Below are 22321 nucleotides of genomic sequence, written 5' to 3'. Positions count from 1 at the left end.
GCAAATCCGCTGCGGGTTCCCGCATCGCATACCTCCCGGCGGCAGTTCACACTGCCCTATGCGAACTGCTGGGAGTGTCAGTGAAACGTTAATGACACCCCCAGATCAGTTCGCATATTGCAGTGCGATCTGCAAACTCGGACAGGAATCGGATCGCATGGTGTGAACACCCATGCGATCCGATTCTGCTGCGGACCAAAAAAAGGGTCCTGTGCGAGTTTGGGCCACGTGCGATGCGAATTCAGCCATACTATCTGTATGGCTGAACTCGCATCGCACAGAGATCGGATGTGATTTGCACTGCAGTGCGGTGCGAATCACATCCGTTCTCATAAACCGCTGCAGTGTGAACCCAGCCTAAGGCTGCTTACATATTGGCCATACATAGTGTAATGAATGAGAGCAGCAAAATTAAATTTCTAAAGGAAAAAATGTCATTTAAAACTACTCGTGGCTGTAATGTATTGCTGGATCCAGCAATATACATAAAAATCATTGAAAAAAAATGGCGTGAGTTCCCCCCCATAGTACATTATCAAGCCCTTCAGGTCTGGTATGGATATTAAGGGGAACCCCATGCCAAAATTAAAAAAATTGCTTGGAAGTCCCCCCTAAAATCCATACCAGGCCCTTCAGGTCTATTATGGATTTTAAGGGGAGCCCCACTCCAAGATGTAAAAAAAATGGTGTGGGGGGGTCCCCCCCAAAATCCATACCAGACCCTTATCCGAGCATGCAAACTTGCAGGCCGCAGGAAAAGGTGGGGACGAGAGAAACCGTGCCTCCCCTCCTGAACCATACTAGGCCACATGCCCCCAATATGGAGAGGGTGTTTTGGGGTCCCCCCCAAAACATCTTGTTCCAGTGTTGATGGGGACAAGGGCCTCTTCCCCTCAACCCTTGCCCGGTGGTTGTGGGGGTCTGCGGGTAGGGGGCTTATCGGAATCTGGAAGCCACCTTTATTTCAAATTTCAAAAAATGACAGGAGACAGTTTTGGACAATTCCTTTATTTTAAAAAAAAAAGTGTCCCGCAATGTCCTTTATTTAAAAAAACAAAAAACAGAAAAACTCGGCCTCAATGGAAGGCATCCCGCCGACTGCAGCCTTTTCGCGATGCCAACTGTTATATAGCTGAGGACGGGGCGGGCACCCGGTGACGTAAACGGGTGCTCTGCCCCCTCTGATGTCACATGACATCACATGACGTCAGAAGGGGCGGGGTCACCCGGGTACCTATACAACAGCTGTCATTGTGAAAAGGCTGCAGTCGCGGGGACGCCTCCCATCGAGGCAGAGTTTTTCTTTTTCTTTTTTTTTTTGGTCATCGGCGCTGTGATTGAAGATGGATTTACATTGCAAGACACTTTTTTTTTTCTTTTACCCATTCAATACCAGGCACTGTCCCCCCTTCTTGCCCAAGCCAATTTTCAGCTTTCAGAGCTGTCACTTTTTAAATGACAATTTCTGGGTCATGCTACACTGTACCCAAACAAATTTTTTTCATTTTGTTTCCACATTGGTTGCATTTGATCACCTCTGCGGTTTTTATTTGTTGCTAAACAAATAAAAAAATGTGGATTTTTTTTTTCTGTTATAACATTTTGTAAATAAGTATGTTTTCTCCTTCACTTATGAACACTGATGAGGCTGCACCGATGAGGTGGCACTGATGGGCACTGATAGGCAGTGCTGATGGGCACTGATTTGTGGCATTCATAGGTGGCACTGATTGCCATTCATAGGCAGCACTGATGGGCACTCATAGGTGTCACTGATGGGTACTGATAGATGGCACTGATGGGTGGCACTAATGGACCTCACCGATGGCACTGGCAATGGCAGGCATTGCTCATGGGCACTGATTGGCATATCTCTGGTGGTCCAGGGTGGCATACCTGGTGGGTATCCTTTGTGGGCATCCCTGGTGGTCCTGGTGACATCCCTGGTGGTCCTGGGTGGGCATCTGAGGGGGGGCTGCGCTGATAAACAATCAGCACAGACCCCCCTGTCAGGAGCGCAGCCAATCATCTCTCCTCTACTTACTTCTGTCAGACACGAGAGCCAATAAATGGCTTTTCCTGCTTACACTGTGATCAACAGTGATTGGACAAGGCTGATCACATGGTAAAGGGCCTCTGTCAGAGGCTCTTTACCAAGATTGATGTTGCGATGTGTCAGACTGAGGGGGCGCTCTCATCCACCTCCTTTTCCTGTGGCCTACCAGGTTGCATGTTCGGAAAAGGGTCTGGTATGGATTTTGGGGGGACCCCGTACCTTTTCTTTTTACATTTTGGCACAGGGTTCCCCTTAATATCCATACCAGATTTGAAGGGCCTGGTATGGCATTTGGGGGGACCCCCTATGCCACATTTTTTTATTTTGGCGCTGGGTTCCCCTTAATATTTATACCAGTCCCAAAGGGCCTGGTAATGGACTGGGGGGGGGGGGGGTCCATTATTGTTTCACTTTATGCATTATTAAAATCACTGCTCCTGAAAAAACGTCAGTTTTTAAAACTTTTTTTTGCATTGATATATGTCCCCTGGGGCAGGACCCAGGTCCCCATACACTTTTCATGGTAATAACTTACAAATAAGCCTTTCAAATTAGCACTTTTGATTTTTTTAGTTTGTGATCCATACACTTTAACGATGTTCGCATGTTCTCACAAAGTTTTTGTCTGTTTCGCATGTTCTACTGCAAACCGAACTGGGGGTGTTCGGCTCATCCCTGCTTTTGACTTAGGCCCCTTTCACACGGGACGGATCAGTAATGATCCGCCCCGTGATGATCCGCTTGCTCAGCGGGGATCTCTCCATTGTCCCCGCTGAGCCGGCGGATAACAGGGCGGTCCTGGCACACTGTGCAGGGACCACCTTGTCAGCTCTCCGCTCTCCTCTATGGGGGATCGGATGAACACGGACCGTCTGTCCGCGTTCATCCGATCCGCTCTGCAGACGGATAGAAAAATAGGATTTTCCTCCGTCTGCAGAATTGGACAATAGCGGAGGCAGACGATAGCGGGTGTCTGCGGATGTTTATCCGCAGACACCCACTATCCCATAGGAATGCATGTATGTCCGTATTTCATCTGCAAATGGATGGATGAACTGACATTGCTGTAACATATTTGGTAAACGTCTTATCCATCTGTACACTCTACTCTGCTGAACTGACATTGCTGTAACATATTTGGTAAATGTCTTCTGCTGTCATCTCTTTAAACTTCTATATTTAATGTTAGCTGTATAACAACCACACTACAATAGCAACATTACTGGTGATTGATTCTAAACCCCATTTTGGCTTGAGTGATCAAGAGAAGTACCGTATATACTCGAGTATAAGCCGAGATTTTCAGCCTCTTTTTTGAGGCTGAAAGTGCCCCCCTCGGCTTATACTCGAGTCATCGCCGTCTGACTGCTCGATCAGCGTATCGAGCAGACAGACGGCGGACATACTACAATTTGAAAGCCGCGCCTCCGCCTCCGCCTCCGCCTGTGATAGGCGGAACACTGAATTTCCCAGCAGCCTGTGTTCCGCCTATCACGCACATCGTCTCATCCTCGTACTACGGACGAGGATGAGACGATGTCCGTGATAGGCGGAACACAGGCTGCTGGGAAATTCAGTGTTCCGCCTATCACAGGCGGAGGCGGAGGCGGAGGCGCGGCTTTCGAATTGTAGTATGGGCGCCGACGAAGAGCGGCGATCCTGGCAAGGCACGGGACGGGACGGAGGCAAGGCACGGCACGGGACGGGACGGAGGCAAGGCACGACACGGGACGGAGGCAAGGAGGCAAGGCACGGGACGGAGGCTCGGGACACAGGTAGGCTGGACACACACACACACACACACACACACACACACACACACACACACACAGGGATGGATGGATGGAGACACACACACACAGGGATGGATGGATGGATGGAGACACACACACACAGGGATGGATGGATGGAGACACACACACACAGGGATGGATGGATGGATGGAGACACACACACACAGGGATGGATGGATGGATGGACACACACACACAGGGATGGATGGATGGACACACACACACACAGGGATGGATGGATGGATGGACACACACACACACAGGGATGGACGGACACACAGGGATGGACGGACACACAGGGATGGACGGACACACAGGGACGGACACACACACAGGGATGGACGGACACACAGGGACGGACACACACACAGGGATGGACAGGCATGTCTCACCCTCGGCTTATACACGAGTCAATAAGTTTGCCAGTTTTTTTGGGGGTAAATTGGGGGCCTCGGCTTATATTCGGGTCGGCCTATACTCGAGTATATACGGTAATTAGCTTTACGACCCTAGCCTGTGTCTGGTATTGGCCATCTTCTCTCCCATATTCAGGTATCTTAAATCAGACCCTATGATGACCAATAGAGAAATGCATGCCTGCTTACTCTCCCTATAAATTTAAAGCAGCCTATGGGGTGGCGCAGACAAGGGCAAGGCGCAGACATCATGGCTCTTACCTGAGTGGCTCTGACACGAGTGATGCGCAGTTTCACAGACGCAGTTTAACTATAGCTGGATGAAGATACAACAAGAACTCTGCTCCACTCTACAAGACGACAAGCAAACCAGCATTTCTCATTTATTTTGTATCAAGTCAGAATCCCACTCTATCTAGTACGATGCTCCTCATTCTCTTCCTTCTCACATCAGTGTCTTCTAATCTCAAATTCTCCTTACTCTACCCCTCCTCTCTACCCTGCAGCATGCACATATCACCCTCACTCCTACCCTCTCCCTACTACTGCACCCATCATCTCCTGCATTTGCTGCATCCATATGCTGGCATAAACTCCAAGGCCACTAGACACATCTCACTCCCATCTTGCGTTCCTCACCCTCCTCCTTCTCCTAGTCTCAGGTGACATTTCTCCTAATCCTGGGCCGCCATTCTCAAACTGCAAGCCACATCTCCAATACCCCTCCCCCTCTGGCAACCACCGCAATCCACTTAATTTCGTTTCTATCCCTCTGCTTCCTCAAAGCAGCCCACCTATCTCATGCACCCTTTGGAATGCCCGCTCCATCTGTAACAAGCTAACATCTGTACATGACCTCTTCATCTCTCATGGCTTTAACATACTCACCATAACTGAAACCTGGCTTCAAAATTTGGACTCAGTTTCTCCTGCTGCCCTCTCCCATGGTGGTCTCCATTGGACTCACTCCCCCAGACCCAATGGACAGAAAGGAGGTGGAGTTGAATTCCTTCTATCCCCACAATACACCTTCCAAGTCCTCTCTCTCCCTCCCCACATGCAGAATCAGTCCCCGACCATTACAACCCTGGCAAACTGACAACACTAGAAATCTCAAGAGACATTGCCGTGCTCTTGAACGGCTGTGGCGTAAAACCAAATGCCTCCAAGACTTCACCATATATAAATCTGCCCTTCTAAAATACAATTCCTGCCTCCATGCTGCCAAACAAGCCTACTTTGTATCTCTTATTAATACTTTGTCATCCAATCCCCGTCGGCTCTTCTCAACTTTTAACTCTCTGCTTCGCCCCCCACCCCCTCTACCCACTAACTCACTCACTGCCCAAGAGATTGCCAATCACTTCAAAGACAAGATTGATGCAATTCGTGAGGACACCTCCGCTGTGCGTACATCTTCCCCACCCAACATACCTGGCCTAATAGCACATTCAACACTCTCCTCTTTTGAATTGGCTATTACTGAAGAGGTTGCAAACCTTTTCTCAGATGCTCACCTAACCAATTGTCCCTTGGACCCTGTTCCCTCACAACTATTAAAATCACCCTCTAATTCTATCCTATGCTCCCTCACTCACATCTTCAATCTCTCCCTCTCAAGTGGCACCTTCCCCTCCCCTCTAAAACATGCGCAGATCACCCCATACTTAAAAAACCCTCACTGGACCCCACCAACCTGAACAACTTAAGACCTATCTCATTGCTCCCATTCACCTCTAAACTTCTAGAACGCTTAGTCTACAACCGCCTTAGCTTCTACCTCAGTGAAAATAACCTTCTTGACCCATTACAGTCTGGCTTTCGCTCGCAGCACTCCACGGAAACTGCCTTACTAAAACTCACTAACGATCTACTAACTGCTAAAACCAACAGCCAGTACTCCATACTCCTACTACTTGACCTCTCTGCTGCCTTTGATACTGTTGACCACCCGCTTCTCCTCAATAAACTACATTCCCTTGGCCTCCGAGATTCTGCTCTAGCCTGGTTCTCTGCCTATCTATCACAGCGCTCCTTCAGTGTCACCTACAACTCTGTATCCTCCTCTCCATTGCCTCTTTCTGTGGGGGTACCCCAAGGCTTTGTTCTTGGACCCCTTCTCTTCTCTATTTACACCTCCTCCCTTGGTCACTTGATAACCGCCCACGGCTTCCAATACCACTTATACTCTGATGACACCCAAATCTATCTGTCTACTCCTCACCTCACTCCTTCAGTCTCTTCTCGTATTACTAACCTGCTAACTGACATATCAGCATGGATGTCACACCACTTCCTTAAACTAAACCTCTCTAAAACTGAGCTATTAATATTCTCCCCTACACATGCCCCCCTCCATGACTTTTCCATCAAAATTAACAATGCAACCATCAGGCCCTCCCCTCACGCCAGGGTACTAGGTGTAACCCTAGACTCTGACTTGTCATTTCAGCCCCAAGTCCAATCGTTGTCAAAAGTTTGTAGATTTCACCTCCGTAACATCTCTAAAATTCGCCCCTTTTTAACAAATGAAACCACCAAGCTCCTCATTCACTCCCTTGTTATATCTCGCCTTGACTATTGCAACTCCCTTCTCATTGGCCTGCCTCTCCACAGGCTATCTCCTCTTCAGTCTATCATGAATGCTGCTGCCAGACTTATCCACCTTACCAACCGCTCAGTGTCTGCCAACCCTCTCCTCCAATCCCTACACTGGCTCCCAATCACCCAGCGAATTAAATTCAAAATACTAACCACAACATACAGTAGCCGACCGCGATATTGTGTCAATCCGCCGCTTCTAGCGGCGAGATTGACACCCTACGAGCTACGTCGTGGGAGCCAGCGCCGAGCTGGCTCGCATCGGGAAAGGAAAAATGTTTATTTTCCTTTCCGATAAGCGACAAGAATCGCTGCCCGGGTTGACACTGGCGCGGGGATCCGAATTGGATTCCCGCCAATACCAGGCACTGTGTGGTATGAATCCTAAGGGAGAACTCCACTCCAAATATAAAAAAACGGCATGGGTTCCCCCTTGGGAGGCATACCAGGCCCTTAGGTCCAGCAGGGATTTGAAGGGGAACCCCCTTCGCCGAAAAAAACGGCGTGAGTTCCCCCCCAAAATCCATACCAGACCCCTATCCGAGCACGCAGCCCGGCCGGTCAGGAAAGGGGGTGGGGACGAGCGAGCACCCCCCTCCTGAGCCATACCAGGCCACGTGCCCTCAACATGGGGGGTGCTTTGGGGAAAGGGGGACTGCAGGCCCCCCCACCCCAAAGCACCTTGTCCCCATGTTGATGAGGACAAGGGCCTCTTCCCGACAACCCTGGCCGTTGGTTGTCGGGGTCTGCGGGCGGGGGGCTTATCGGAATCCGGGAGCCCCCTTTAATAAGGGGGCCCCCGGATCCAGGCCCCCCACCCTATGTGAAGGAGTATGGGGTACAATGTACCCCTACCCATTCACCTGTGAAAAATTTTTACAAAAAAACACAAACACAAGGGATAAATAGTTCATTACACAGCTCCGGGGGTCTTCCGTCTTCGGGGGTCTTCTCGCCGGACTCCTCCGCTATCTTCTGCTAGCTCTTTTGCTAGAGGAGGAGCCCGGCATTCTTCTTCGCCGCCGCCCTCTTCTTCTGACTTCGGGGGTCTTGTCCCCCTCTTCGGTTCTTCTTGCCGGGCCACCGCTTCTTCTTCCAGCTCTTTTACTAGCGGTGGCCCGGTCTTCTGTCGCCGCCGCCTTCTGTTCTTCTTCTTCTTCTGGAGATGTTGACTCAACGCTCTCTCCGGCCGCAATGCCAGGGACGCGCTGCGCGCTGACTTATATAGGGACAAGGGGCGTGGTCGCCGGTTGATGTCACATGGTGACCCCACCCCCTTACGATGTCACCATGTGACATCAACCCATGTGACATCAACCGGCGACCCCGCCCCTTGTCCCTATATAAGTCACCTGAGTAGTGTGAACGGGCACTTACGGATTAGTCACTGTTATTGCTACTGCTATTGCTATTAAACAGATAATTGCTGGGGGTTTGCAACATGAACTCCAAAACTAAAGAGTTGAATTCTCCAAAATATTATATTAATATATAATGTATGCAGTATATTAATTCCCATGCATTATTTGTTAATATGTATACAATAAAAATAGGGATGAGCCGAACACCCCGGTTCGGTTCGCACCAGAACTTTCGAACAGACCGAAAATTAGTGCGAACTTTAGAACCCCATTGAAGTCTATGGGACTCGAACGTTCGAAATTAAAAGTGCTAATTTTAATGGCTAATATGCAAGATACTGTCCTAAAAAAGGGTTTGGGAACCTGGCTCCTGCCCCAGGGGACATGGGTCATTGCCTAAAATGTTTTTAAAAATGGCCGTTTTGGCGGGAGCACTGATTTTAATGACGATTAAAGTGAAAAAAAAAGTGAAATATTCATTTAAATATCATGCCTGGGGGGTGTCTATAGTATGCCTGTGAAGTACCACCTGTTTCCTGTGTTTAGAACAGTCCCTGCACAAAATGACATTTAACGGAAAAAAAGTCATTTCAAACTGCTTGCGTTTTTAATGTAATATCTGGTTCCGGCAATATGGATGAAAATCATTGAGAAAAATAGCATGGGTAGCCCCCCTGCCCATTACCAGCCCCTTTGGGTCTTGTACGGATATTAAGGGGAACCCCGTACCCATATTAAAAAAGGAAAGACGTGGGGCCCCCAGGCCCTATATACTCAGAACAGCAGTATAGAGGCGGTGCAAACAAGACAGGGACTGTGTAGATTTGTTGTGTTAAGTAGAATCTGTGTGTAATTTTGAACTGGTACATTTTTAATTGTTAAACAGGGGCTGAAAAATTGGGCTGGTGGCATCAAAATGTTCTTCCAACATATCAGCGGAGGAGGAAGAGGATAGACAATCAACATAACAGGACAGTCACTCAGCATCATCATAGGCAGTCTTGAAGGGATGTGATATTTCAAAAAAAATTATTCGGTTACATCAGCTTCAGGTGCTTGGTAGCTGTGGGTTATCCAAGACTGATTCATCTTGATGAAGGTCAGTCGATCAACTGAGTCGGTGGACAGGCGAACCCTGTGATTGGTAACAAAGCCACCAGCAGCACTGAAGGTGCGTTTCGAAAGAACGCTGGACAGGCCAGTAGCTCAATTGCATACTGTGCAAGCTCTGGCCAGTGATCCATCCTCAAGACCCAATAAGCCAGAGGATTTTCTGTGGGAAAGGTGTCCAAGTCTGACCTTGCCCCTAGGTATTCCTGCACCATGTAAATCAGACGCTGGCGATGGTTGCTGGAACTTATCATACCTTGGGGCTGCGGACTAAAAAACTGTCTGAACACATCGGTCAGACGGCCACCTTCTCCACCGCTCCTTCTGACCGATGCCTCAGTAAGACGTTGTCCAGGACCACGAGTTTGTAACCTCCCAGTCTCTGGGAACGCGTTGCACAGACCTTTCTGCAAGGCCTCCCGGAGATGTCTCATCCTCTGCTCCCTCTGCGACGGCAAGATAAGGTCGGCAACCTTACCCTTGTACCGTGGATCAAGGAGAGTGGCCAGCCAGTAATGGTCCCTCTCCTTGATCCGAAGAATACGAGGATCCTTCCGCAGGCTTTGCAGGATCAGGGAGGCCATGCAGCGTAGGTTAGCTGAGGCATTCGGTCCGGAGTCCTCTGGGTCACTAAGGACAACATGATCCGCAGCTACCTCCTCCCAGCCACGTACAAGTCCACGGGTTTCTTGGGACTGTAAATCATCCCTACAAGACTGCTGCTGATGCTGATGCTGAGTGCCAGCCTCCACCTCCATGCTGACACAATCATCCTCCTCCTCCTCCTCCTCGTCCTCTTCCTGTGTGATGGGTGGGACAGCAGGAACACTGTCTGGATAAAGGGGGCCTTGAGAGGCAAGGAAGTCCTCCTCTTCCGGCCTCTGTTCTGCCTCAAGTGCCCTGTCCATTATTCCACGCAGTGTATGCTCCAAGAGGTGGACAAGAGGTACAGTGTCACTGATGCATGCACTGTCACTGCTCACCATCCTTGTGGCCTCCTCAAACGGTGACAGGACAGAGCATGCATCCCTGATCATGCCCCACTGGCGTGGTGAGAAAAAACCGAGCTCCCCTGACCCTGTCCTGGTGCCGTAGTCGCACAGGTACTCATTGATGGCCATCTGCTGCGTGTGCAGCCGCTGCAGCATGGTCAATGTTGAGTTCCACCCGGTGGGCATGTCACATATAAGGCGGTTCTTGGGCAGGTTCAACTCCTTTTGGAGCTCACCCAGCCGAGCACAAGCATTAATTGATCAGCGGAAATGCACACAGACTTTCCTGGCCTGCTTCAGGACATCCTGTAAGCCCAGGTACCTGCCCAAGAACCGCTGCACCACCAGGTTAAGGACGTGAGCCACACAGGGCACATGGATCAGTTGTCCCTGTCAGAGGGCGGAGAGGAGGTTCGTGCCATTGTCGCAAACCACCATTCCTGGCTTAAGCTGGCGTGGCGTCATCCACCTCTCGGCCTGCCCCTGCAGAGCTGACAAAATATCTGCCCCAGTGTGGCTCCTATCCCCCAAACAAACCAGCGCAAGCACGGCATTGCATCGTTTTGCCTGCGTACTTACGTAGCCCCTGAAACGCCTACGGAGCCCCGCTGGCTCTGAGGACAGAGCACTGGAAGAGGCCATGGAGGAAGAAGAAGAGGAGGGGGTGGAGAAGAGAGGTGTGTCACAACCAATAGTAGTATTTTGGAGGCGTGGTGGCGGAACAACCTCCAACACTACTGCACCTTGTCCTTCATCCTTCCCAGCTGCCAGAAGAGTGACCCAATGGTCCGTGAAAGACAGGTAACGTCCCTGTCCATGCCTGCTGGACCATGAGTCAGCGGTAATATGCACCTTACCGCTGACCGCCCTGTCCAGTGAGGCAAGGACATTGCCTTCCACATGCCGGTAGAGAGCCCGAATCGCCTTCCGTGAGAAAAAGTGGCGTTTAGGGTCCTGCCACTGAGGAACCGCACATTGTACAAACTCACGGAAGGGGGCCGAGTCTACCAACTGAAAAGGCAGCAGTTGAAGTGCTAGCAATTTAGCCAAGCTAGCATTCAACCGCTGGGCATGTGGATGGCTGGGAGTGAACTTCTTTCGACGGTTCAGCAGCTGGGGCAGGGATATTTGTCTGCTATAATCGGACGTGGGTGTACTGCTAGCAGAGTGCCCGGAAGCACTTGGCTGTGACACACCTAATTCTACACCTTCATTCCTCTCAGAGCAGGTTTCAGAGAGGACTGAAGGTCCAGTGGGGTTGGAGATGCCAGCTGATGAGGAGCAAGGAGAGGTCCGCTTTGTTCTTTGGTGTGGGTCTTTGAGGTACGCTTGCCAACGAGCTGCATGGCAGGTCAACATATGTCTGGTCAAGCATATGGTGCCCAAGCGGCTGATGTTTTGGCCATGCGAGATACGCTTGAGACATATGTTGCAAATAGTAGCGGTGCGAGCTGATACACTCGTCTCAAAAAAGGCCCACACCAAAGAACTTTTAGAATAACACGCAGAGGCAGCGCCCTGCACAGGCGGAGCTCTGCGGTGTGATTCAGTCGGTGTGCTGCCCCTAAGCTGGCCCCCGGAGGGCATCCTGCCTCCTTGGACATGTGCCTCCTCCTCCTCCTCTCTCCTACCAGGCACCCACGTGGAGTCAGTGCCCTCATCATCCCCTCCCTCTTCATCGCTGGAGCAAACCTGGCAGTATGCTGCAGCTTGTGGAACATGACTGCCAGATTGCTGTCCTTCTTGAGCATCCCCTCTCTCTGCACTCACGCTACTGCCTTCCTCTAGCTGAGTATCAGCATCAGAGCCTACAAAACACTGGGCATCCTCCTGGAGCATGTACCCAACACTGTGCTCAAAGAGTTCAGGAGACTCCTCAGGAGGACGTGGTGGATCTAGGGAAGGAGTCACTGATGATGACATTGAGAGGAGGGAAGACGATGCATTGGCAGCTGCTTTGCTAGTACCCTGAGCCTGGGTGAGAGAGGATGAGGACGATGAAGAGGGCTTGGTCATCCACTCTACCAAGTCTTCGGCATGTTGCGGCTCTACATGTCCAGCTGCCGAAAAGAAGGACAAGCGTGTCCCATGGCCACGTGCTGATGATGACGATGCACCGCATCCACGACCAGCACTGTTGTCTCTAGACACCGAGCCTGCTTGCCCTCTTTTATCGGCTCGCACCTGTCTGCCTCTCCTTGTTGGCCTTCCAGACATGGTAATGGCCTGAAGGGAGATGGGAAAACCAGCAATTGGGTAGTGTATATTATGCTGGAGGCACACAACACCCACTAACTCCTGCAGATGGAAGATGGCTCAATTAGAGAAGAGCTATATAGGTGGATATAATGGTGTATACTACGGTCAAGGCACGCAGACAGCACGCACAATCTCCCACAATCTCCTACAACTGACTGCAAGCTCTATTAAAAAAGAACAATATAGCTAGCTATATAGGTGGATATAACAGTGTATACTGTGGCCAGGGCACGCAGACAGCATGCACAATCTCCTACAACTAACTGCAAGCTCTATTAAAAAAGAGCAAGATAGCTAGCTATATAGGTGGATAAAACGGTGTATACTGCGGTCAGGGCACACACAATCTCCTACAACTGACTGCATGCTCTTTTAAAAAAGAGCAATATAGCTAGCTATATAGGTGGATATAATGGTGTATACTGCGGTCAGGGCACGCAGACAGAACGCATAATCTCCTACAACTGACTGCAAGCTCTATTAAAAAAGAACAATATAGCTAGCTATATAGGTGGATATAACGGTGTATACTGTGGCCAGGGCACGCAGACAGCATGCACAATCTCCTACAACTAACTGCAAGCTCTATTAAAAAAGAGCAAGATAGCTAGCTATATAGGTGGATAAAACGGTGTATACTGCGGTCAGGGCACACACAATCTCCTACAACTGACTGCATGCTCTTTTAAAAAAGAGCAATATAGCTAGCTATATAGGTGGATATAATGGTGTATACTGCGGTCAGGGCACGCAGACAGAACGCATAATCTCCTACAACTGACTGCAAGCTCTATTAAAAAAGAGCGATATAGCTAGCTATATAGGTGGATATAACTGTGTATACTGCGGTCAGGGCACGCAGACAGCACGCACAATCTCCTACAACTGACTGCAAGCTCTATTAAAAAAGAGCAAGATAGCTAACTATATATAGGTGGATATAACGGTGTATACTGCTATCAGGGCACGCAGACAGCACGCACAATCTCCTACAACTGACTGCAAGCTCTATTAAAAAAGAGCAATATAGCTAGCTATATAGGTGGATATAATGGTGTATACTGCGGTCAGGGCATGCAGACAGCACGCACAATCTCCTACAACTGACTGCAAGCTCTATTAAAAAAGAGCAATATAGTTAGCTATATATGTGGATATAACGGTGTATACTGCGGTCAGGGCACGCAGACAGCACGTACAATCTCCTACAACTGATTGCAAGCTCTATTAAAAAAGAGCACTATAGCTAGATATATAGGTGGATATAATGGTGTATACTGCGGTCAGGGCACGCAGACAGCACCCACTACAGAAGAGCAAGAATGCAAAATCGGCCGATAACGAATGGTGTATACCGTGTTGAAGGTACACAGAACACCCACTAACTCCTACAGACGCCAACACACTACACAAGGCCGCCGCGCTGGTGGCCTTATATAGTGTGGGGTGTGTACTACACAGCCTGAGCTATGATTGGCCACAGGCATCCTGCCTGTGGCCAATCATGGCTCTCCTCGCTGCCGGCGCTGTGATTGGTCAAGCATGCAAGGTCACAGTGCATGCTTGGCCAATCATGAGCCAGCAATGCACTGCGATGGCGCAGTGCGTTGTGGGCCGTGAACGGCACACGAATTTGGCGCGAACGGGCCATAACGTTTGGTATTCGCCGAACGGGCGAACAGCGGATGTTCGAGTCGAACGTATGTTCGACTCGAACATGAAGCTCATCCCTAAATAAAAAAATATATAAATAATTCAGTTAAAGTGTTTATTGTGTGAATCAGCTGAATTTACTAAAAGCATTTTATTTTAAGTACTTCCCACCCGGCCAATGTATATATATACGGCCGGGTGGGAGCTCTCTCCTTCGGACTGGACGTTCAGGAACGTCCTTCAGAAGGAGGGGGATCGTGTGCGTGCGTGCCCATGCAGTGGCGCGATCCCGATGCACTCGTGTCACCCGGACACGGCGCATCTCGGATCGGCAGGAGGGCTCTGTGATTGGCCCTCCTGATCACATGACGGACCTGTCCAATCACAGCCAAGGCAATCGGCTCTCCTCTCTTCACACGGAAGTCGTCAATAAGGAGAGGAGAGCAGATCACTGCAGCCGGTTGGTGATCCGTGAGTATGAGCTGTTTTTTACAGCTTTTTACTCACTGATCACCAGTCTAGTGTAAACACACATGTCCCCAAAACACACATGTCCCCAAATAATAAAAACACATGTCCCCAAATAATAAAAACACATGTCCCCCACATATGTCCCACTAAAATCACATGTCCCAATGATTATCTGCACACATATGTCTGTGATCACCTGCACACATCTGTACATGATCATTTGCGTACATATGTCCGTGATCACACAAACAAATTATTATACACTTAGCGGAATTTTTTTTGCCAAAAACATGTAGCAGAATACATTTTGGCTTAAATTGATGACAAAATTCAATTTTATTGGATTCCTTTTAAAATAGAAAGAAGAAAATATTTTTTTTTTCAAAATTTTTGCTCTTTTTTCGCTTGTATTGCAAAAAATCTAAAACAGAGTAGTGAATAAATACCACCAAAATGAAGCTCTATTTGTGCGAACAAAATGATAAAAATTTCATTTGGATAAAGTGTAGCAGGACCGCGCAATTGTCATTGAAAGTGTGAGAGTGCTGAAAGCTGAAAATTGGGCTGGGAAGGAGGGGGGCGAAAGTGCTATATATTGTAGTGGTTAACAAATGTTGCTGTATTTTGTATCTAAATATCAATTCACTTAAAATAAAGAAAACAAACTAACAATCCTTACAATGCCATCAACCTCTTGCTGACAATAAAGCATATTGAATCCCAAAAACCCATATGTGACATTTAGGGATGAGCTTCATGTTCGAGTCAAACATACGTTCGACTCGAACATCGGCTGTTCGCACGTTCGGCAAATACCGAACGTTATGGGCCGTTCGCGCCAAATTCGTGTAACACTCACGACCCACAATGCACTGCGCCATCGCAGTGCATTGCTGGCTCATGAGTGTCCAAGCATGAACTGTGACCCCGCATGCTTGGCCAATCACAGTGCCGACAGCGAGGAGAGCCATGATCGGCCACAGGCAGGATGCCTGTGGCCAATCATAGCTCAGGCTGTGTAGTACACGCCCCACACTATATAAGGCCACCAGCGCGGCGGCCTTGGGTAGTGTGTTGGCATCTGTAGGAGTTAGTGGGTGTTCTCTGTGTACCTTCAACACAGTATACACCATTCGTTATCGGCCGATTTTGCGCTCTTGCTCTTCTGTAGTGGGTGTTGTGTGCGTACCCTGACCGCAGTATACACCATTATATTCACCTATATAGCTACCTTTATTGCTCTTTTTTAATAGAGCTTGCAGTCAGTTGTAGGAGATTGTGCCTGTTGTCTGCGTGCCCTGACCGCAGTATACACCGTTATATCCACCTATATAGCTAGCTATATTGCTCTTTTGTAATAGAGCTTGCAGTCAGTTGTAGGAAATTGTGCCTGTTGTCTGCGTGCCCTGACCACAGTATACACTGTTATATCCACCTATATAGCTAGCTATATTGCTCTTTTGTAATAGAGCTTGCAGTCAGTTGTAGGAGATTGTGCCTGTTGTCTGCGTGCCCTGACCGCAGTATACACCGTTATATCCACCTATATAGCTAGCTATATTGCTCTTCTGTAATAGAGCTTGCAGTCAGTTGTAGGAGATTGTGCCTGTTGTCTGCGTGCCTTGACCGCAGTATACACTGTTATATCCACCTATATAGCTAGCTATATTGCTCTTCTGTAATAGAGCTTGCAGTCAGTTGTAGGAGATTGTGCGTGTTGTCTGCGTGCCCTGACCGCATTATACACCATTATATCCACCTATATAGCTCTTCTCTAATTAAGCCATCTGCCATCTGCAGGAGTGGGTGTTGTGTGCCTTCAGCACAATATACACTACCCAATTGCTGGTTTTCCCATCTCCCTTCAGGCCATTACCATGTCTGGAAGGCCAACAAGGAGAGGCAGACAGACGCGAGCCAATAAAAGAGGGCATGCAGGCTCTGTGTCTAGAGACAGCAGTGCTGGTTGTGGACGCGGTGCATCGTCATCATCATCACGTGGCCATGGGACACGCTTGTCCTTCTTTACGGCAGCTGGGCGTGTTGAGCCGCATCATGCTGAAGACTTGGTAGAGTGGATGACCAAGCCCTCTTCATCCTCCTCATCATCTCTCACCCAGGCTCAGGGTACTAGCAAAGTAGCTGCCAAGGCATCGCCTTCCCTCGTCTCAATGTCATCATCAGTGACTCCTTCCCTAGACCCATCACGTCCTCCTGAGGTGTCTCCTGAACTCTTTGAGCACAGTGTTGGGTACATGCTCCAGGAGGATGCCCAGTGTTTTGTAGGCTCTGATGATGATACTCAGCTAGAGGAAGGCAGTAGCGTGAGCGCAGAGAGAGGGGATGCTCAAGAAGGACAGCAATCTGGCAGTCATGTTCCACAAGCTGCAGCATACTGCCAGGTTTGCTCCAGTGATGAAGAGGGAGGGGATGATGAGGGCACTGACTCCACGTGGGTGCCTGGTAGGAGAGAGGAGGAGGAGGAGGAGGAGGCACATGTCCAAGGAGGCAGGATGCCTTCCGGGGGCCAGCTTAGGGGCAGCACACCGACTGGATCACACCGCAGAGCTCCGCCTGTGCAGGGCGCTGCCTCTGCGCGTTATTCTAAAAGTTCTTTGGTGTGGGCCTTTTTTGAGACGAGTGCATCAGATCGCTCCGCTACTATTTGCAACATATGTCTCAAGTGTATCTCGCATGGCCAAAACATCAGCCGCTTGGGCACCACATGCTTGACCAGACATATGTTGACCTGCCATGCAGCTCGTTGGCAAGCGTACCTTAAAGACCCACACCAAAGAACAAAGCGGACCTCTCCTTGCTCCTCATCAGCTGGCATCTCCAACCTTGTAGCTCTTTTACTAACAGAGGAGTCCGGCTTTCTTCCTCGACACCGCCCTCTTCTTCTGACTTCGGGGGTCTTGTCCCCCCTCTCTGAAACCTGCTCTGAGAGGAATGAAGGTGTAGAATTAGGTGTGTCACAGCCAAGTGCTTCCGGGCACTCTGCTAGCAGTACACCCACGTCCGATTATAGCAGGCAAATGTCCCTGCCCCAGCTGCTGGACCGGCGAAAGAAGTTCACTCCCAGCCATCCACATGCCCAGCGGTTGAATGCTAGCTTGGCTAAATTTCTAGCACTTCAACTGCTGCCTTTTCAGTTGGTAGACTCTGCCCCCTTCCGTGAGTTTGTACAATGTGCGGTTCCTCAGTGGCAGGTCCCCAAACGCCACTTTTTCTCACGGAAGGCGATTCCGGCTCTCTACCGGCATGTGGAAGGCAATGTCCTTGCCTCGCTGGACAGGGTGGTCAGCGGTAAGGTGCATATTACCGCTGACTCATGGTCCAGCAGGCATGGACAGGGACGTTACCTGTCTTTCACGAACCATTGGGTCACTCTTCTGGCAGCTGGGAAGGATGCAGGACAAGGTGCAGTAGTGTTGGAGGTTTTTCCTCCACCACGCCCCCAAAATGCTTCTACTGGTTGTGACACACCTCTCTCCTCCACCCCCTCCTCTTCTTCTTCCTCCATGGCCTCTTCCAGTACTCTGTCCTCAGAACCAGCGGTGCTCCGTAGGCGTTCCAGGGGCTACGCAAATACGCAGGCAAAACGATGCCATGCCATGCTTGCGCTGGTTTGTTTGGGGGACAGGAGCCACACTGGGGCAGATATTTTGTCAGCTCTGCAGGGGCAGGCCGAGAGGTGGTTGACACCATGCCAGCTTAAGCCAAGAATGGTGGTTTGCGACAATGGCACCAACCTCCTCTCCGCCCTCCGACAGGGACAACTGACCCATGTGCCCTGTGTGGCTCACGTCCATAATCTGGTGGTGCAGCGGTTCTTGGGCAGGGACCTGGGCTTACAGGATGTCCTGAAGCAGGCCAGGAAAGTCTGTGTGCATTTCCGCCCATCATTTAATGCCTGTGCTTGGCTGGCTGAGCTCCAAAAGGAGTTGAACCTGCCCAAGAACCGCCTTATTATTGACATACCCACCAGGTGGAACTCAACGTTGGCTATGCTGCAGCGGCTGCACATGCAGCAGAGGGCCATCAATGAGTACCTGTGCGACTACGGCACCAGGACAGGGTCAGGGGAGCACGCCAGTGGGGCATGATCAGGGATGCATGCACTGTCCTGTCACCGTTTGATGAGGCCACAAGGATGGTGAGCAGTGACAGAGCATGCATCAGTGACACTGTACCTCTTGTCCACCTGTTGGAGCATACGCTGTGTGGAATAATGGACACTTGAGGCAGAACAGAGGCCGGAAGAGGAGGACTTCCTTGCCTCTCAAGGCCCCCTTTATCCAGACAGTGTTCCTGCTGTCCCACCCATCACACAGGAAGAGGACAAGGAGGAGGAGAAGGAGGAGGAGGAGGATGATTGTGTCAGCATGGAGGTGGAGGCTGGCACTCAGCATCAGCAGCAGTCTTGTAGGGATGATTTACAGTCTCAAGAAACCCGTGGACTTGTACGTGGCTGGGAGGAGGTAACTGCAGATCATGTTGTCCTTAGTGAATGAATGAATGAATGAAATACTTGTATAGCGCACAATGCGAACTGAATCGCCTCTAGTGACCCAGAGGACTCCGGACCGAATGCCTCAGCTAACCTACACTGCATGGCCTCCCTGATCCTGCAAAGCCTGAGGAAGGATGCTAGTATTCTTCGGATCAAGGAGAGGGACCATTACTGGCTGGCCACTCTCCTTGATCCACGGTATAAGGGTAAGGTTGCCGACCTTATCTTGCCGTCGCAGAGGGAGCAGAGGATGAGACATCTCTGGGAGGCCTTGCAGAAAGGTCTGTGCAACGCATTACCAGAGACTGGGAGGTTACAAACTCCTGGTCCTGGGCAACGTGTTGCTGAGGCATCGGTCAGAATGAGCGGTGGAGAAGGTGGCCGTCTGACCGATGCGTTCAGACAATTTTTTAGTCTGCAGCCCCAAGGTATGATCGGTTCCAGCAACCCTCGCCAGCGTCTGCTTTACATGGTGCAGGAATACCTAGGGGCAAGGTCAGACTTGGACACCTTTCCCACGGAAAATCCTCTGGCTTACTGGGTCTTGAGGATGGATCACTGGCCAGAGCTTGCACAGTATGCAATTGAGCTACTGGCCTGTCCTGCATCCAATGTTCTTTTTCGGAACGCACCTTCAGTGCTGCTGGTGGCTTTGTTACCGATCACAGGGTGTGCCTGTCCACCGACTCAGTTGATCGACTGACCTTCATCAAGATGAATCAGTCTTGGATCACCCACAGCTACCAAGCACCTGAAGCTGATGTAACCGAATATTTTTTTTTTAAATATCACATCCCTTCAAGACTGCCTATGCTGATGCTGCGTGACTGTCCTGTTATGTTGTTTGTCTATCCTCTTACTCCTCCTCTGATATGTTGGAAGAACATTTTTGGTTCTGGGTGATGTCACCAGCCCAATTTTTCTGCCCCTGTTTAACAGGGGCGTTTAATTAAAATTTTTGATGCAATGCTTTGCAGCAGGGCTCGTTCCTGCACCACAACTAGAGTATATGGGGAGGTTGCAGTGTCGTGGCACCAGTGGCTAAGGCCCAATTTTTCAGCCCCTGTTTAACAGGGGCGTTTAATTACAATATTTTATGCAATGTTTTGCAGCAGGGCTCATTCCTGCACCACAACTAGAGTATATGGGAGAGGTTGTAGTGTCGTGGCACCAGCACCAGTGCCTAAGGCCCAATTTTTCTGCCCCTGTTTAACAGGGGCGTTTAATTACAATTTTTGATGCAATGCTTTGCAGCAGGGCTCATTCCTGCACCACAACTAGAGTATATGGGGAGGTTGCAGTGTCGTGGCTCCAGCACCAGTGGCTAAGGCCCAATTTTTCAGCCCCTGTTTAAAAGGGGCGTTTAATTACAATATTTTATGCAATGTTTTGCAGCAGGGCTCATTCCTGCACCACAACTAGAGTATATGGGAGAGGTTGTAGTGTCGTGGCACCAGCACCAGTGCCTAAGGCCCAATTTTTCTGCCCCTGTTTAACAGGGGCGTTTAATTAACATTTTTGATGCAATGCTTTGCAGCAGGGCTCATTCCTGCACTACAACTAGAGTATATGGGAGAGATTGCAGTGTCGTGGCACCAGCACCAGTGCCTAAGGCCCAATTTTTCAGCCCCTGTTTAACAGGGGCATGTAATTACAATTCTTGATATAATATTTCACAGCAGGGCTCGTTCCTGTTCCCACCGAGAGTAACTGTGAGGACTTATAGTGTTGTGGCACCAGCACCAGTACCACAACCACCAAAGGCCCAATTTTTCTACCACTGTTCAACAATGGCATGTAATTACAATTCTTGATATAATCGTTCACAGCAGGGCGCTCCAGTGCCCACCAAGAGTCACTTTGGGGGCTTACAATGTTGTGGCAACACCAACACCTTGTTCCGCCATTTCTGCAGAGCATATAGGGCAGGCCCTTACTTTCAAACATCCAACTTACAAACGTCTCCTACTTGCAAATGGAAGGAGACAACAGGAAGTGAGATGAAAAAAGACGGACGGCAAAACTAATTATACAGGGGTGATAACCCTTCCCTATGTTTTCCAAAAAGCTTAAAAATAGATTTTTTGACTGGAGCTACACTTTAAAAATTTACCAGTTCCAAATTACACACAGATTCTACTTAACACAACAAATCTACACAGTCCCTGTCTTGTTTGCAGCGCCTGTATACTGCTGTTCTGAGTATATAGGGCCAGGGGGCCCTATGTCTTTCCTTTTTTTAATATGGGTACGGAGTTCCCCTTAATATCTGTACAAGACCCAAAGGGGCTGGTAATGGGCAGGGGGGGCTACCCATGCCATTTTTCTCAATGATTTTCATCCATATTGCCGGAATCATATATTACATTAAAAACGCAAGCAGTTTTAAATGACTTTTTTTTCCATTAAATGTCATTTTGTGCAGGGACTGTTCTAAACACGGGAAACACGTGGCACTTCACAGGCATACTATAGACACCCCCCAGGCACGATATTTAAAGGAATATTTCACTTTTTGCTTTCACTTTAATCGTCATTAAAACCAGTGCTCCCGCCAAAACGGCCATTTTTAAAAACATTTTAGACATTGACCCATGTCCCCTGGGGCAGGAGCCAGGTCCCCAAACCCTTTTTAGGACAGTATCTTGCATATTAGCCATTAAAATTAGCACTTTTTATTTCGAACCTTCGAGTCCCATAGACTTCAATGGGGTTCTAACGTTTGTACGAATTTGCGGTCCGTTCTAAATTTCTGGTGCGAACCAAACCGGGGGGTGTTCGGCTCATCCCTATGTGACATATTGTAGCCTATAAGTCCCTTGATGTGGTGGCTGAATTTGTTTATTTTTTTCAGGCTTTGTTCCTTTATTTTACCTGTTGATCTTACACACTTTCTATCCTGTGGTGACAATGCTTAGTCACTGCACAGTAACTATGAAGGAGGAGCGTTGTCACTGGTCTTCTAATTTGAACAAAGATAACCTCCTCCCCTCCTTTCTATTACTATATTTTATAGTTCACAGAAGATAGCTGGGAAAGCCAATAACATATTTTGACATTTCAGCTCAGTTCACGGAAAATTACAAGGACATT

The 22321-nt window shown here is 49.2% G+C and overlaps 1 protein-coding gene and 1 pseudogene across 2 annotated transcripts in view; one reads left to right on the top strand and one right to left on the bottom strand.

Annotated features, from left to right (window-relative positions):
* The window catches only part of LOC143988780 (alpha-1,4-N-acetylglucosaminyltransferase-like), a 337591-nt gene that overhangs the window by 310759 nt on the left and 4511 nt on the right, over window positions 1-22321 (bottom strand). The window lies entirely within an intron of this gene.
* LOC143988779 (alpha-1,4-N-acetylglucosaminyltransferase-like) overlaps window positions 22247-22321 on the top strand; it is a 172245-nt pseudogene continuing 172170 nt past the window's right edge. Inside the window, exon 1 of the transcript XR_013276910.1 lies at window positions 22247-22321. This exon is cut by the window's right edge and continues 9 nt beyond it. The product of XR_013276910.1 is annotated as an alpha-1,4-N-acetylglucosaminyltransferase-like (transcript).

Source organism: Lithobates pipiens, unplaced genomic scaffold (genome assembly GCF_037356315.1).
Source record: "Lithobates pipiens isolate NorthernLeopardFrog02 unplaced genomic scaffold, aLitPip1_a1.2 Scaffold_18, whole genome shotgun sequence".
NCBI classification, from domain to species: Eukaryota; Metazoa; Chordata; class Amphibia; order Anura; family Ranidae; genus Lithobates; species Lithobates pipiens.
This window is presented reverse-complemented; position numbering and strand designations above follow the sequence as displayed.